The 16,856-nt window shown below is 38.8% G+C and overlaps 1 protein-coding gene and 1 non-coding gene across 2 annotated transcripts in view; both read right to left on the bottom strand.

Annotated features, from left to right (window-relative positions):
* The window catches only part of OTUD7A (OTU deubiquitinase 7A), a 373,519-nt gene that overhangs the window by 207,729 nt on the left and 148,934 nt on the right, over positions 1 to 16,856 (bottom strand). The gene's annotated exons all lie outside the window — the stretch shown is intronic.
* On the bottom strand, positions 15,310 to 15,416 carry LOC113263852 (U6 spliceosomal RNA). Its single transcript, XR_003319438.1, has one exon. It is a non-coding gene; the product is annotated as a U6 spliceosomal RNA (small nuclear RNA).

The following is a 16,856-nucleotide window of genomic DNA, read 5'->3' as shown; positions in this document are numbered from 1 at the left end:
GGGCCTGGCAGCTCCCCAGCGAAGTCAGCCACTGCAGGGAGGGTCCTGCAGGACCAGGCTGTGCCTCCATGTGGCCACAAAGGCACACGGTCGCTAGTTTTAGGGCTCTGGAAGCAATTGCAGACAAGGTTTTGAGAAGAATCAGAACTATAGCTGCTTGAAAGTGAAGAGTTTTCTATTTGACCTTGAAGCAGAAAAGAACTTTTTTGAGGGTCTCCAATGTGCTAGCCACATTCCATATGCTTCATCTTTACATTTCACCCCAAATCTACACTCCAGGGGCAAGCATGCCCTCTGTAAATACCACCTCTCCTATGCCCAGAGGAGTTAAGCAACCTGCCCAAGGTCATACTGCAGAAAGTCACCTAGAATTTGAATAGCAAAATCAAAGCCTCTGCTGAAACATCACCCCACCTCTTGAGATGCTAACCATGCTTTCTCTTCACTTTGTGAAGGCCATGTCCCTTATTCCCTGTGGTTCCTGGAGCTCCAGAGGCATTTTGCCCACCTGAAAGGTCCTTCCCTGATAACCAAGCCCACAGTCCTGTTACTGCTCCTCAAGAAACAAGCTTTACCTGCTTTTCCCATAACAGCAGCCAAACGTTCTTTCCTAAGCTCTCCCTCCTCCACTGGGGATTTTTTCTACTTCGAAATGGTTGAAATTATGCTAAGACAATTTCATCTCTTATTCGAGATGACATTTTTTTTCATATCAGCAATGAAAATGGTCTGTTATTCTCTGGGTTTTTTTGGTTTTGTTTTTTGTTAAACTGGGAAATTTCTGCATCAGAGCTAAGCAGCCGAAACACATTTTACTCCAATATCCTGGCATTTATCAACCTTGGTACTTTTAATTGCAGTTGTTTTCCTAGTTTTGTGATCTGTTGATGCTTCTGTTAAAAGATAGGCAAATTAGGTGACCACGCTCCTCATGGTGACCGTCCCAGAGAGGGTCCTCCTTCAGGCCCCCATCCCATCACCCCCAGCTCCTCTGCTTCCAGATGACCCAACCCACCCTGCACTGAGCACTGGTTCTCCAAGTGGAGTGTCTGGACTGTAGCATCAGCACCACCCAGAGACCTGTTAGAAATGCAAGTTCTCTGGGATGCCTGGGTGGCTCAGTCGGTGAAGCATCTGCCTTTAGCTCAGGTCATGATCCCAGGGTCCTGGGATGGAGTCCCACATCGGGCTCCTTTCTCAATGGGGAGGCTGCTTCTCCCTCTGCCTGCTGCTCCCCCTGCTTGTGCTCTCTCTCTGACAAATAAATAAATAAAAGCTGAGAGAAAGAAAGAAAGAAAGAAAGAAAGAAAGAAAGAAAGAAAGAAAGAAAGAAAGAAAGAAATGCAAGTTCTCTGGCTCCACCCAGACTTCCTGAATCAAAACCCCCGGGCGTGCTGTCCAGCAATCTGGGTTTTCACAAGCCCTCCAAGTGCAGAACCACTGAGCTGGAGGCTACAGAGAGCCTGGGAATGACCTCCCCTACAACCCCCTCCTCTCTTTCTTTGCACACAGTCTCAGGAGCTCATTGTTTCTTGTTTCCCAAAGGACCCACTTTCTGCAATTATCCCTTCACTCCCCCATTCCTGCAAGCTCTTCCTCTCTACTTTTTTCTTCCAGCTTGTTTCAAACACACTCAGGAATCCTCTTGTTGAAAAAGCATCTTTTGCTTGACCTCCTGTCTCATACATTCAATTCAATTCTCTTCTCTTCCTTCCTAGCTATGTTACCTTGGCAACTTACCCTTTTGAGCATCACCATCTCTAGGAGTAACGGTACTAAAAGAGGCTAGTTCTAAGAGTCTAATGAAATAACATTGATATAAGGATGTGCTATGAGGGTTAATTCTAAGAGGCCTGGAATTAGCCTGAGCTGCTTTGCTGAAGTAAAAGATGTACCTGGTCAAAGTATAATATGTGGTGGTTAATACTGATGTCTTTTACTTATGGAGCCAAAGTGAGCTTCAGGGCAGGCTGTGCTAGTTTGTTAGTATCACTCAGTGATAACAACGACACTGATGGTTTGTACCTAGTTTCAGTGTCAGGGTGGGGTGTGTAGGGTAGGGAGGGGGAGAGGGCTTCGACGCTGGGGCTGGCCTTTTAGCGATAATGTGCTTACATGACCAGTAGGGTATAAGAAGCTCCAAATGAGACTTCTTTTGGGCTGCCTAATTTGGATAGGTTGGTGGTTCAGAGAAAGTACACCTGTTATACCCACGTAGAAGGAGGACAACTGCAGGGAGCCTGTGTAGACCTTGCCTTTCCAAATCCCTTGCTGATAGGCAGTCTTTGGCTATGATGTACGTCCTTACTTTTGTGTTTTTTGGCTATATCATATCCTTTCTCAGCAATAAACTGTAGGTTCATAGGCATTGTCATTTGGAGCCCCGTGAATCTTCTTTAGCAACAGAACCCTATCTGGCTGCCACTATCAGTGTAGGTGGCATTACGGCTATCTTTCCTTCTGCACTGTTTTCAAACACGATTCCTTGCTGAACTGCTCACAAGACTTGTCCGTTGTTCTCTCCACACTTACTCCGTTCTGTGCACTCCCCTATCCTCTACCCACATCTGGATCCCATCCTTACTACCCAATTGAAATCATAGTTATAAAAGTCACCACCAAGTCATGGCCCTTTCTGCTCCTAGTTAACACACCTTGCTGCAGTTATTCTCTTGAACTATTCTTTATACTTGATACCATCGTCCTTCATGATCTGATTATTCTTCCTTGCCCCACCAATTTAGTTTGTCTCACTAATTCCTTTTTCTGACAAACTATGGGTATTCTCCTAGACCTATCCTTGGCTCAGCTCTTTCCTTCAGATAACTGATCATACTAATTAAATGTTCATAACCACCTATGTTCAGATGGCCCCCCAAGTCTCTCTCTCTAGTCTTGTTGTCTTTTCTACCCTTCAATCCACAGATCCCTGACTGTATGTTCACTTGAACATCTCACCGGTACCTCAGAGTCATTATAATCTATCTTCCTTGTAAAGCTTCCCATTCACCATGTCAATTAAGACTTAAAAATTAGATTCTCCCTCAACTTCTCCCTCTTCATTTCAGTGGGTCCTTTACATGTCTTTCTCCCTTTTTCTCCATGTCTTTCATCCCTCCTCTCTACTCCCTACACAATTCTGACATTGATAGAGAATGGCCTTCTGTTTTCCCTGTCTGTTCTCTTGATGCCACCATCACTGGGTCACCCAACTTCATGCAGTGGTGTAACAGGATGGCTTGAAGACTCTCCTCTGACTCAAAAGTATGATGAAAAACAGGGTATCTGCATCATAGTGTCAAAGTATCTCCTGTAAGATATTTATTAATTATGAATGGTAACTTTGCATTAGAGAAACTTTGCAGAAACAACCTTAATCAGGTGATCAAGGTTAATGCAATAAGCTGAATGTTTGTTTGTGTCCCCCCTCCAAAAATCATGTTGAAACTCTAACCTCCAGTGTAATAGTGTTAGGATGAGGGGCCTTTGGGTGGTGCTTAGATCATGAGCGTGGAGCTCTCGTGACTGGGGTTAGTTAGGGCCATTGTAAGAGAGACCTCGGAGAGCTCTCTTGTTCTCTTTCTGTTGTATGAGGATCTTAGGAGAAGTGGGCAATCTGCAATATCCCCCAGGAATACGGATGCAAAATCCTTAATAAATATTAGCCAATAGAATTCAGCATATATAAAAATAATTATATACCATGAACAAGCAGGTTTATTTTAGGGACACAAGGCTGGTTCAATATTTGAAAATCAATCAATAAAATCCACCATATTAACAGACTAAGAAGAAAAATCACATGATAATATTAGTTGATGCATACAAAAATTGACAAAATTTACCCCCTTGCAGACAAAAATTCACAGAGAAATAGGAATAGAAAGGAACTTCCTCAGCTTAAAGAACATCTACAAAAATCTACAGCTACTGTTATACTTATTATTTTTTTAATGATTTTTTATTATATTATGTTAGTCACCATACAGTACATTTTATACTTAATAGTGAAAGTCTTAATGCTTTCCCCCTAATACTGGGAACAAGACAATGATGTCTGCTCTCATCACTCTTATTTAATGTTGAATTGATGTTCCAGCCAATGCAATAAGGTAAGGGAAGGAAATAAATGACATACAGATTGGAAGGAAAGAAAGAAAAATGTTGCTATTTCCAGAGGACATGATGTTCCATGTAGAAAATCCCAAAGAATCTACAAAAGCTCTTAGTACTAATAAATGAGCACAGCAAGGTCACATGATACAAGATCAACACACAAAAACACATGTATAGGTTTAACTCTGTGAGCAATAAACACGTAGACACTGAAATAAAAATACAATATCATTTATAATCACTCATTAAGGAAATGGATACTTAGTTGTAAATCTTATAAACATGTATAGGATTCATATTCTGAACACTACAAAACACTGATGAAAGAAATCAAAGATTTAAATAAATGATGAAACATAATGTGTCCATGCATTGGAAGACTCAAAATACTAATGGTGCTAAAATTCCTCAAACTGATATACAGATTTAATGAAATTCCTGCCAAAATCCAGCAAGATTGTTCTGCAGATATAGACAAGATTCATGTAATACACTTACATGGAAAGACAGTGGCAATGGAATAAGAATACTTAAAATGATTTTGAAGAAAAAGAATCAAGAGGGAGAGATCAATCTACCCAATATTAAGGTTTACCACATAGCTACAGACTGTGGCATTAGTGGAGGGCAAAACATGCAGATCAATGGAAAAGAACACAGAACCCGGAAGTAGAACCACACAGATATGTCCAATTGATTTTTACGATGGATAATTGAACACCCAGTGGTAATTCTTTCCCTTCCTATCAGGGCTCTAGTGTCTGATTTCTAGAAGGAAATTACTTCCCTGTTAGACTTCTTTGCTCTGACCAAGAAATGAGAACAACCTTTCAGATACGATTTGGCCCACAAGATTGAGAAGCTCAGTGCCTTAATTAATTGAGACCCATTATGTCCCATTCTAGTTTCTGTACCTTCAGAAACTCATATGAAGTTACTAGTTAAGCAACAGCTTTTGCTTCTGCTTAAACAGCTGTTTTTTTGTTTGCTTTTTTGATTTTTACCTTTCAATCTAAACTTACCATTCCATTTCATCAGTACTAATTTTCATTGTGTTAGATTTGGTACACCTCAATTTCTGTCCATCTGAAGTCATCTAAACTCCTTTTGGCTCCCAGTTACCTGCTTCTCTGTGTATGTTTGCCAATCCCTGTCCTATAGCACTTATAAAATGGCTAGACAGGAAGGAAGGCATAGCCTTGTAGCAAACTACTAAACACCCATTTCTAGGATTACTAAATGACTAACAGATAATGTGTTCTTTGTTTATAGTAATTGACAATGGTGAATCCTATCTCATTAAACTGACATCCAGGCTACATTTTTATGTTGTTATAGGACTGTCATGATGAATTTATAAGTGCAGTGTTACAGCTTGAAGGGGCTTGGGAAATAATCTAACATCCAACATCTTCATTTTATAAATGGAAAAAACAAACTTAGAAGTGAAGTGACTTCTCTAAGATTAACAACAGGTTATTGATTTGAACCCAAATATTCTGATTAAAATATGGTTGTATGTGTTTTTAACCATTAACATTATGCTTCCTCTTTATCAAATGAACTACAAAGATTCAGATGTATGATGTCTCTAGTCCTCCCCTTCAAAAACTCTATCCAGGAAGAAAGTGAGGTAGAGTCTAGCTGGGCTCTATCAACAGCACCTCAAGCTGCAACAATTCACCATATGCCCTCCTTTCTTCTAGTCACCTGTCCCAGAATAGTATGTAATATGCACATTACTGCCATAATTTGCAGAATCAAATTTCTATCCCTCATCTTAAAACTCCTAAAAAGTTTTCATGTGCAATCAAAAAAAAAAATTGAACTGACTGAAAAAGAGAGCAGAGTAATGGTTGTCGGAGGTAGGGGTAGGAGTTGGACAAGATCGGTAAAGGGAGTGAAAGGGCACAAACTTTCAGTTATAAGATAAATAAGTTCTGGGGAGCCAATGTACAGCATGGTGACTAAAGTTAACAACACTGTATTGTATAGTTGAAAACTGCCATAAAAAGGTAAATCTTAGAAGTTCTCATCACAAGAAAAAATGTGTAACTATGTAAGGCGATAGATGTTAAATTTGTGGTAATGATTTCTTTCTCTCTGTACATATCAAATCATTATGCTGTACACCTAAAAATAATATAATGCTATATATCAATTATATCTCAAGAAAACTGACAAAAAATGTTTATGAAAATTCTTGGGGGTGCTATCAGAGAAAATCTCCTGGATATATTGTTGATTTTACACATTAACTTTGCGACACATCTGTAATCAGCATCTGGTCCTTGGGATACCCTACTTCATCTTCTATTTATCTACATACACGGTGTGGGGAAATTACCTACTAATTTTCTTCCTGATTTATACTAAATGATGCTAACAATTTATTAAACACTGTTCTCTCACTGGATTGCATGTGAGAACATGAGGTCTGGTTTGCCATATGGCACCCAACTGCCTCATCCTGAGTTAGTACCACAGCATGCCATGCACCTTGCATGTCAAAGTTTTATTCAAGATAGTATGGAATGTGCCTTCTACTTCTGAAATATTATTTCAAAGAATTGTGATTTTTGTTTAAAAGTTATAAGGTTTTTTTTTGAGATTTTATTTATCTTTTTGATAGAGAGAGACGCAGTGAGAGAGGGAACACAAGCAGGGGGAGTGGGAATGGGAGAAGCAGACTCCCTGCTGAGCAGGGAGCTCGATGCAGAGCTCGATCCTAGGACCCTGGGATCATGACCTGAGCCGAAGGCAGACGCTTAACTGACGGAGCCACCCAGGTGCCCCTAAAAATTGTAAGTTCTAAATAAATGACAGCATATGCATAAAGTAGAACATATAAAGACACTGAATTACATTTCTGAAATTTTAAATGCCATGGGGAAATACTTAGTGACTAAAAAAATCAAGAGAAAACCACATATATGGCATGACCTTAAAAATGTAAAAAAAATGCATATGTATTAAAAAAAGAAATTATGGTAACATATTATTATATAGTCAAATCTGCCAACCAAATTCTTTATCAGTCTGGGATTGCTGCCTGACTTAAGAAGGCCTCCCTGGGCAGTCTTCTAAACTTTTGCTAATATTTATACAATCTGACTTTTTACCCTAAATTTAGATTTAAAATTCATCTGGAATTTACTCATCTACATGGCATATTGTTGGCATCTAATTCTGTTTTCTTCCAACACCATTGATTAAGACAATATTTATTAAATATGACATCTTTTCCTGCTGAGTTACAATACATCTATACCTCAATCTGCTTGTACAATTCCAGTGATTTTTATTTTATTTTTTTCATTGTGGTGCCAATGCTTTATTTTTTTGTCTGCTATAGCTGTGTGATACTTTTAGTATATGACATAAGTCCCTCTTGCTATTCTTTTTCAAGCATTTCTTGCTAATATTTGTGAATTTCGGCTCAGTCAAAACAAAAATCGAGGGTACTGATCAAAGCTGTATATGACATTTATATATGAATTTCAAAAGGATTGATGTCTTCAAACTTAGTTTCCCTATCCATGAGCATGGTATATCTCCTATTATGTAGATTTTTAAGTCCTTTAATTAAAAATTCATACTGTTCATGCTTCTTGCTTTTAGTATGCATTCCTACAGCAAAATGCAAATAAAATATGTACAAAGTGGAAAAGAGATTGGGAAAAAATTTTAGTTGGAAAATAATCAGACTTCCTAATGTATAAAAACCTTCCAGAGATAAGAGAGAACAGTCAGAGGACAGTAGGCAAAAGCAATTCTTATAAAAGAGGGATGGAGGACAGCTGATAAGGGTAAGAGGGAATGCACCACCTACCACACATCACGAGCAATGAAGGAAATGCAAAGCTAAACAAGGTACTTTTTTTTTTTTTTCTGATGAGATTTGTGAAACTTAAAAAGAATCACTAACACCCAGTGGTGGCGAGGATGTGCATTTCACACATTACGGATGGAAGTGTAAATTGAAAAAGAATGTGCAGCATAAACTAAGCATCAAAATGCACATGCCCTTTGTTTTTTTTTTTTTTTATAGGGGATATATTAGAAACTCAGAGTTTATTTATTTTTTTAATGATTTTTTATTATATTATGTTAGTCACCATACAGTACAATGCACATGCCCTTTGAATCATACTTTTAAGATCTTATCCAACAGAAGTTAAGAGTTCTGGTACAGAGAAAAAAAAAACAACAACCACCAAAAACTATACATAATAGGTTCTGCCACCCCCAGCATTATTTGTGACAGCAAAAGTCAGAACATTATCCATAGTGTTGGTATAAATTTTGCTATAGCCATGTGATATTGTAATGAGCATGTCATTTTGAAGGTTTACACCTTTCTTCCTTAAATCATGTTTTCTTTGCAGCTTTCCCCTTTAAGGCTGACTTACACTCAGAATCAAAGAAGTCACCCACCAGCTCTGAGTCTCAAAGCTGGATTTTCTTAACTCCTGAGTAAGAATACAGTCTTGAAATCCAGGATTATTGGAGACAGAGAAAGCAATCAAGTAATTGTCTGAATTCCAGTAGTGGAGCTTTCCAAGGCCTTTTGAGGGAAACGTGCCTCAGCCACTAAAGAGAACTTTACTATGGGCCAGGGCCAGGGAGGCCCCAAGACTTCAAGATGAAGGAGTGGAAAGCCCATCACTTCCAGTGACTCTGGAAGAGAGAAAGTTGGAGGAGGGGGGCCGGGAGATACAGGCATCCTGTGCTCTTTCTGGGCCAAAGAACCAGGTAGAGAGGAATGTCAAGAAGATAAAGGAGCGGTGAAAGCAGCAGTGGGATGGGAATTATACTTTGATCCTTTTTTGTGATTATGGGAGAAGATCTGTCTGAATCTAAGCAGAATGCACCAGTATAATGGGGTTTTGCAGAAAGACACTCATAAGAGAGAGAGTAAAGGGAAGGGAGAGACAGAGCGAGAAAGAGCAAGGGGAGAGAGGGAAAGAGAGAGACACAGGGGAGGAGACAGAGAGAGGGAGGGAGGGGTAGGGAGAGAGAAGGGGAGGAAGGGAGACAAAGGCTAAAGAAGAGAGAGTATGGACTGATACATGAATATATATTCATTTATAATAAAAACAAGGAATGAAAATGTTATCCATCATAAACTTTTGAGTGACAGGATTATAGATAACTGATATCATCTTTGATCTTTTGCGTGTTTTCTGAATTTTCCCTAATATAGTCATATACCACTTTTGCGATCAGAAAAACAAAGACGTTAAAACAAACAAACAAAACAAAAAGGCATTAAGGCATTTAAATACTTTTGCTATTCATCACAGAAAAGTTTTTTGTTTTGTTTTATTCTGGTAAGCCTACAACCAAATGAGCTGAATGATCCAAACCTAAATCCACCACTGAATGTGGGCCCCAGGTACACGTCTTGAGAAACCAGTACCTGCAAATGAAGTGCCACGACTTCAACTTTACTAAGCTGCACTGTCATGGGAATATATATGCCCGAAAAGTGGGATCTGGTACTAGGGGAGGAGATTCCCACTGCATCAGGAGGCAGGCCTGTTCCCCCTCCATCGTGTCTGGTGTCTGTGGATTGGCCTCCAGCAATGCATGGTAGTGCAGAGAGGTAAGAGCAAGTCCTCAGGCAGGGGGGAGACTAGAGGGAGAAATCAGAGGACAAGACTAACATCTGGGCAGTAACAAAGAAAGAAGGACCCTCCCCAGTTTGTGGTTTAGGGCCCCAAGATGTTCACCTGTTCTGGGAGGTAAGACTATAGAAAATCACTGGGTTTACATCTTGGGCTGCAGAGCCAGCACCCCTGTCTTGGTAATAGTGGGTTGTTCCGGCTGTGGCCTTGTAAACACAACATGAAGAATGTGTAGTTATCCCTGTAAAATCCTTTGTTTACTTCTTTGATCTAATCAACATGGGAAAATAGGGCCTAAAATGAAAAAGCTTGAAGATGAAAAAGGACTTCAAATGAGGACACTTAACCATCATACTTGCTGCAGAGTACTGGTTAGCAAGTGAAGTCTTCAGTGTCAGAACAGCAGAGTATCGATTACAATGATATGGCTGCCCTTGAACACAGACAGCCTGTAAGGATGAAATAAAATAATTTAAAAAGCACAATCCCAGTTCCAGAAAAAGATGGAATAGACAAACTTTCACCTATTCTTATCACTAAGGACAGCTTAAAATTCTGGGCTTTCTATACTAAAACAAACAGACAAAAGCAACAAACAAATAAGTCTAGGAATACTGAAAAGTGGAGAGTAAAAGGCAGACTGGCTAGGACTCCGGGACCTGGAAAACAACACAATGGTGAGGTCCCTGGGTTTCCTTTATGCCTCATATATACTGGACTGCATGCTGGACAAGCCAGCAACTTGGTTATGCCAACAGACACTCTCAAAAGCAGCCTGCTCTCTCTGGCCAAAGGACAAGAAAGAGGCAGCCTAGCAGGATGGAAAAATTTTAGGCAATGACCACACTACACTAGCCAAATACCATGGAAAAAAACTGTGACTCCACCTCATTCCTGAGTGGGGAGCCTAAACTTCACCATTGTTGGGCTGAAATGAGACACCCCTATCTCCCCAACAAGGAGGTGTCAGAGAAAGTCTAGAGGGGAAGGAGCACTTTCATCCTTGTTTGGTGGTAAGAAGACCCTCTCTACCTACACTGTCAGCAGCAGCTATATGGAGAGGCTGGAATCCCATCCCCACCCAAAAGTAACAAAGCACTCTTCTCTTTTCCACTTAAATAGTGTCTGTAGAGACCAAATGAGTAACAGTATGAGGGATTTCCTCCTCCTTGAAGCCAGGGGAGTAGAAGCTGAAGCCCAGTGGGAAGCCTGGACTTTGACCTCAGCCCAGCAGTTACAAGGTGTCCCTCCTCACTTCCCTAGGATGTCCATGGAGGTGGAATGGGGAAATTGGTCTTCCATCCCCACCTGGAAATAATGACGTGGCACACTCCTTCCTCTGCCAGCCTGTTGTCCAAGGAGGACTGCTAAAACAGAAATTTTAAATAGGATTCAGAATCTCATAACATAACACACAGGGTATAATTGAAAATCACTCATCACAGAAAGAACCAGAAAAATCTCAACTTGAATGAGAAAAGACAATCAATGGATGCCAATTCTATGTGACACAGATGGTGAGATTCTCTGACAGAGGTTTTAAAGCAAATATCATACAAATGCTTCAACAAGCAATTACAAGTATGTTTAAAACAAATCAGAAAGTAGGAAGTCTCAGTAAAGAAATAGAAGATATAAAGAAGAACCAATGGAAATTTAGAACTGAAAAAAACCCACAATAACCTAAATGAAAAACTTACTGGATAGGCCCAACAGCAAAATTATTAGGACAGAGGAAAGAATCATTGAACTTACAGACAGAACAACAGAAATTACCCAATCTAAACAACAAAGAAAATAGAAAAAAATTAAGCAAGCCTCAGGGACTTGTGCATATAGCAAAAGACATAAAATTTGTGTCCTCAAAGTCTCAGAAGGAGAAGAGAATGAATCTGGGGCTGAAAAAGTATTTGGAGAAATAATGCCTTAAAATTTCCCAAATTACGCAAAAAAAAAACCCCATAAAACTACAGATTCAAGAAACTGAGCAAACCTGTGACATTATAACTAAATAAATAAGTAAATAAATAAATAAATAAAATCTATGTCAAACACAAAATAATCAAACTCGTGGAAAAAAAATCTTGAGAGCAGAGTGAGACAAATGACATCTTACTGTGAAAAAACAATTCAAGTGACAATGGATTTCTCAGAAACCATAAAGACTAGAAGGAGTGGAATAACATTTGTCAAGTGCTGAAAGAAAAGAACTGCCAACGCAGAGTTCTATATCAAGCAAACATACCCATCAGGAATGAAGGGGAAATTAGGACATATTCAGATGAATACAATCTAAGAAAATCTGTCACTAGTAGACCTATCCTAAAAGAATGACTAAAGAATTTCTTAAAATGCAAAAGAAATCAACAACACAACAACAAGAACAACGAAAACCCCTCAAGCTTAGAACATCAGGAAGGAAGGAAAAACAATGGAAAGAGTAAAAATTGGAGTGATATAAGACATTTTTCTTATTTTCCAAATTATATTCAATGTTTGAAGCAAAAATTATAACTGTGTCTGATGTGATTCTCAGAGTACTACATGGAGGAAATATTTAAAATAATCATAAATTGGAGAGGGTAAGGGGACTTAAAAGGAGGTAAAGTATCTATATTTTATTCAAATTGGTAAAATATCAACACCAGCATACTGTGGTAAGTTACATATACACAATGCAACACCTGGAGAAATTATTAAAAAACCAAAGAATTGAACTCCTACTGTGTGTTCTGTAACCACAGTGGAACCAAAATTGGAAGTCAATAATAGAAAAAAATTTTAAAAAGCTTTCAAATAGTTGGAAACTGAACAACAGACTTCTAAATAATCCATGGGTTAAAGAAGAAGTCTTGGCGTGCCTGGGTGGCTCAGTCAGTTAAGCACATGCCTTTGGCTCAGGGCGTGATCCCAGGGTCCTGGGATCAAGCCCCACATCGGGCTCCCTGCAGGGAGCTTGCTTCTGTCTCCCTCTGCCTGCTGCTACCCCTGCTTGTGTTCTCTCTCTCTCTCTCTGTCAAATAAATAAATAAAATCTTAAAAAAAAAGCTTTAAAGAAAAAGTCTCAAGAGAAATTTAAAAATATACTGAATTGAAAGAAAATAAAAATACAACATAACAAAATTTGTAAGACACAGCTAAAGTACTACTAAAAGGCAAATTTACAACACTAAATATGTATAGTAGAAAAGAGTAAAGCCTCCAAGCAATAATCTAAGCTCCCACTTAATGAAACTAGCAACATAAACACACAGCCAGCAAAAGGAAGAAAATAATAGAGAAGTCAATAAAATCGAAAACAGCAAAATAGAGAAAAACCAATAAAACAAAAAGCTGGTTCTCTGAAAACATCAATAAAATAGACAAACCTGTGGCAAAACTGACAAAGGAGAAAAGACACAAATTCCGTATAACAAGAATAAAATAGGATATTGCTCCAGATTCTCAGACACCAAAAGCATACTAAGGGAATATTACAAACAACGGTGTACACGTAAGCTTGGTCACTTAGACGAAATGGACCAATCCCTTGAAAAGCACAAACTACTACAACTCACTCAATATGAAATAGATAATTTGAATATCCCCCTATTAAATAAGTTTAATTTATAATTTCAAATCTTCCTAAAGAGAAATATCCAGGCTCACACTGTTTCTGAACAATTTTGAAAAATACAACCACATGTTTAAAAAGAATGGCAATTCTATACAAGCTCTTCCAGAAACAGAAAAGTAACACTTCTCAATTAAATGAGGCCGGTATTATCTTAACATCAAAATCTAAGAAATACAGTATATAAAAGGTAAATAATATTCTTAATAAATACAAACACAAATATTATTTATATACCATAGATAATATATTATATAAATAAGTATAATAAATAATATAAACCCCACTTAGTCATGGTATATAAATATATATGTGTATGTATGAAATTATATACATGTAAAACCAAGTCAGATTTACTCCAGGGATGCAAGGACGGTTCAATATTAAAAAATTTATCAATGTAATCAACCATATTAACAAGCTAAAGACAAATCACACAATTACATCATTCATGACGAAAACTTTCAGAACATTAGGAATCAATGGGAATTTCTTCAACCCGATACAGAATTACGCAAAAATACTATAGCTAACATAGTTAATGGTAAAGGGCTGAATGTTTTCTTTCTTTTTTTTTTTAAAGACTTTATTTTTTAATTTATTTATTTAACAGAGAGAGAGAGACAGCCAGTGAGAGAGGGAACACAAGCAGGGGGAGTGGGAGAGGAAGAAGCAGGCTCCAGCAGAGCAGGGAGCCTGATGCGGGGCTCGATCCCAGGACCCTGGGATCACACCCTGGGTCAAAGGCAGATGCTTAACGACTGAGCAACCAAGGGCTGAATGTTTTCTAACTATGATTAGGGTCAAGGCAATATGTCCGTTCTCACCACTTTATTCAGCATAGTACTGGAAGTCCTAGACGGAGCAATAAGACAAGAAAAGGAACTAAAAGACATACAGATTGGAAAGGAAGAAATAAACTGTTCCTATTTGTAGATGACATCACAGTTTACATAGAAAATCCCCCAAAGAAGCTACAGAAGATTCCTAGCATAGGTTAGTTCAGCAGGGTCACAGGATACAAGATCAATACACAAAGATAAACTGTTATTCCTATACGCTAGCAATGAACCCATGGACACTGAAATTAAAAATACAGTACCATTCACAATCACTCAGTAAACAGATGAAATACTTAGGTATAAATCTAACAAAATATGTACAGGACTTATATGCTTAAACTGTAAAACACTGATGAAAGAAATAAAAGGAAGTCTAAATAAATGGAGAGACATACTGTGTTCAAGGACTGGAAGACTGAATATTGTAAAGATGTCTCCCTAAAATGACATATAGGTTTAATGTAATTTCTATCAAAACCCCAGCAAGATTTTTGTAGATATAGACAATATGTTATACAATTGATAAGAAAAGACAAAGAAACTAGAAGATCTAAGCAATTTTGAAAAATAAAAATATGGGATTAATCACTCTGCCTGAACTGAAGACTTATTACACAGCTGTAGTTTATTATATGGCTACAAAGACCAACAATACAGAATAGAAAACCCAGAAATAAACCTACACAAGGACAACTGATTTTTTTTGCTTTAGGTGCATTTTTATTACTTCTTTATTTATAATAATTTTTTATTATGTTATGTTAGTCACCATATAGTACATCCCTAGTTTTTGATATAATGTTCCATGATTCATTACTTGCGTATAACACCCAGTGCACCATGCAATACGTGCCCTCTTTAATACCCATCACTGGCCTATCCCAATCTCCCCTCCCCCCCCAAAGCCCTCAGTTTGTTTCCCAGTTTAGCGGCATTTTTAAACAGGTTTATTGGGATATAATTCACATACCATACAATTATCCCATTGAAAGTGTATAATTCAATAATTGTTGTAATATTGCATTATTTTTAAAAATTGTGGAAATAAATACATAACATAAAATTTGCCATTGTAACTGTTTTTAAGTGTGCAATTCAGTGGCATTTAAAAAATATGGAGCACTTCATGAATTTAGATGTCATTCTTATACATGGCCTATAGTCATTTTCTCTGTATCACTCCTATTCTTGTGCACATGGTGCCAAAGCGAGTACTGGCCAACTGATTTTTGGTAAACGTGGAAAAGTAATCCAATGGAGGAAGGACAGTCTTTTAGGCAAATGGATATGGTTTGCTGATTGCATATCCATTGGCAAAAAAGAAGCCCAAAACAAAACAAACCAAAAAGCCTCAACCTCATATTTTATACAAAAATTAAGTAAAAATGGACTACAGTTCCATATGTAAAACACACACCTATAAAATCGTTAGAAGAAAAAAAAATTGGAGAAAATCTTCAGGATGGAGGGCTTGGTGACAGATCAAAAGCCAAAATCCATAAATTGGACTTTATCGAAATGAAAGCCCTCAGCTCTGGGAAAGACCCTGTTAAGAAGGCAAAATGACAGACTGGGGACAAGGTTTGCAAACCACAGGCCTGACAAACAACTCCCATCTAGAATATATAAAGAATCTCATCATTCAACTCAAAAAGACAAACAATCCAATTAGAATGTGGGCAAAAGCCCCGAAGAGACCATATATAAAGAACTGCTTTTATCTCTGCTGCTGTCGCCAGTATGTAAATGGAGCACGAAATGATTCAACAGCAGCACCCCAGGCCCACAGGTGCAACTCAGAAAAGGCTGCGGAGAAGGACACCAGCAAGGGACCAAGGTCATGGTGGCCTGTACTACAACTGGGCCTTTCTCAGCAACTGCTGAACAGAGAGACCATGGAACTTCACAGAGATGGAGAAAGGGACTCATGGGAACCTCTCAGCACTGCTGGCACAAGGGCATAACCCAAGGGGCAGACAAAGCCACCCCAGCTGCTCATAGCACTTACATCTGAACTTGAGCCAATTTGAGCTGACACGCAGGCTCTTTTTTTTTTTTTTTTTTTTTTGCAGTTATGGCATCTGCCTTCCAAGAGTGCTGCATGGAATGAACAAGGTCCCTGATGGTCCCAAGTGCCCAAGTCATGGATTCCATGATGTGTATTAATGAGTGTTTTATAGCAGTGCTGTGCCGGGCACTGGGGAGAAAGACAAGGTGTTCTTGTTCGCTTGCGTTGGCAAGTTTCCGAGAGTGTAGCCCAGCTACTTCATGGCATTGGTGCCCTGGCATCCATTTTGTTTGGTCAAATGGCCCGCAGGGTCCCGAACTGACACCAGCCCCCTCTTGCAAGCACATGTCCTAGATAGCAGCCTGCAGCCTCACAAGCAAATGCAAGTTCCTGAGATGACTTCTCCAACAGCCCTTGTGATAGGCAGCCTCTGCCATCTTCCAGGGCTTCCCCTCCTGTGTCCCTTCGATAAGACCCTTGTGGAACTTCACAAAACCCTGCTCTTTTTGGTTTGATTGGAACAATCTGGCCTTATTTCAGCATTCCCTAAAGCATTCCAGCCACCAGCCCTAATATGAACCCATGAGCCCCAGATCCTGCTATTTTCTCTCTCTTTGTCTGCACCCTTCCTCGACCTCCCCTTTTGG

Source organism: Ursus arctos, unplaced genomic scaffold, assembly GCF_023065955.2.
Source record: "Ursus arctos isolate Adak ecotype North America unplaced genomic scaffold, UrsArc2.0 scaffold_28, whole genome shotgun sequence".
In the NCBI taxonomy this organism is placed as follows: Eukaryota; Metazoa; Chordata; class Mammalia; order Carnivora; family Ursidae; genus Ursus; species Ursus arctos.
Note: the sequence above shows the minus strand (reverse complement) of the source record. Positions and strands in the feature narration are given on the sequence as shown.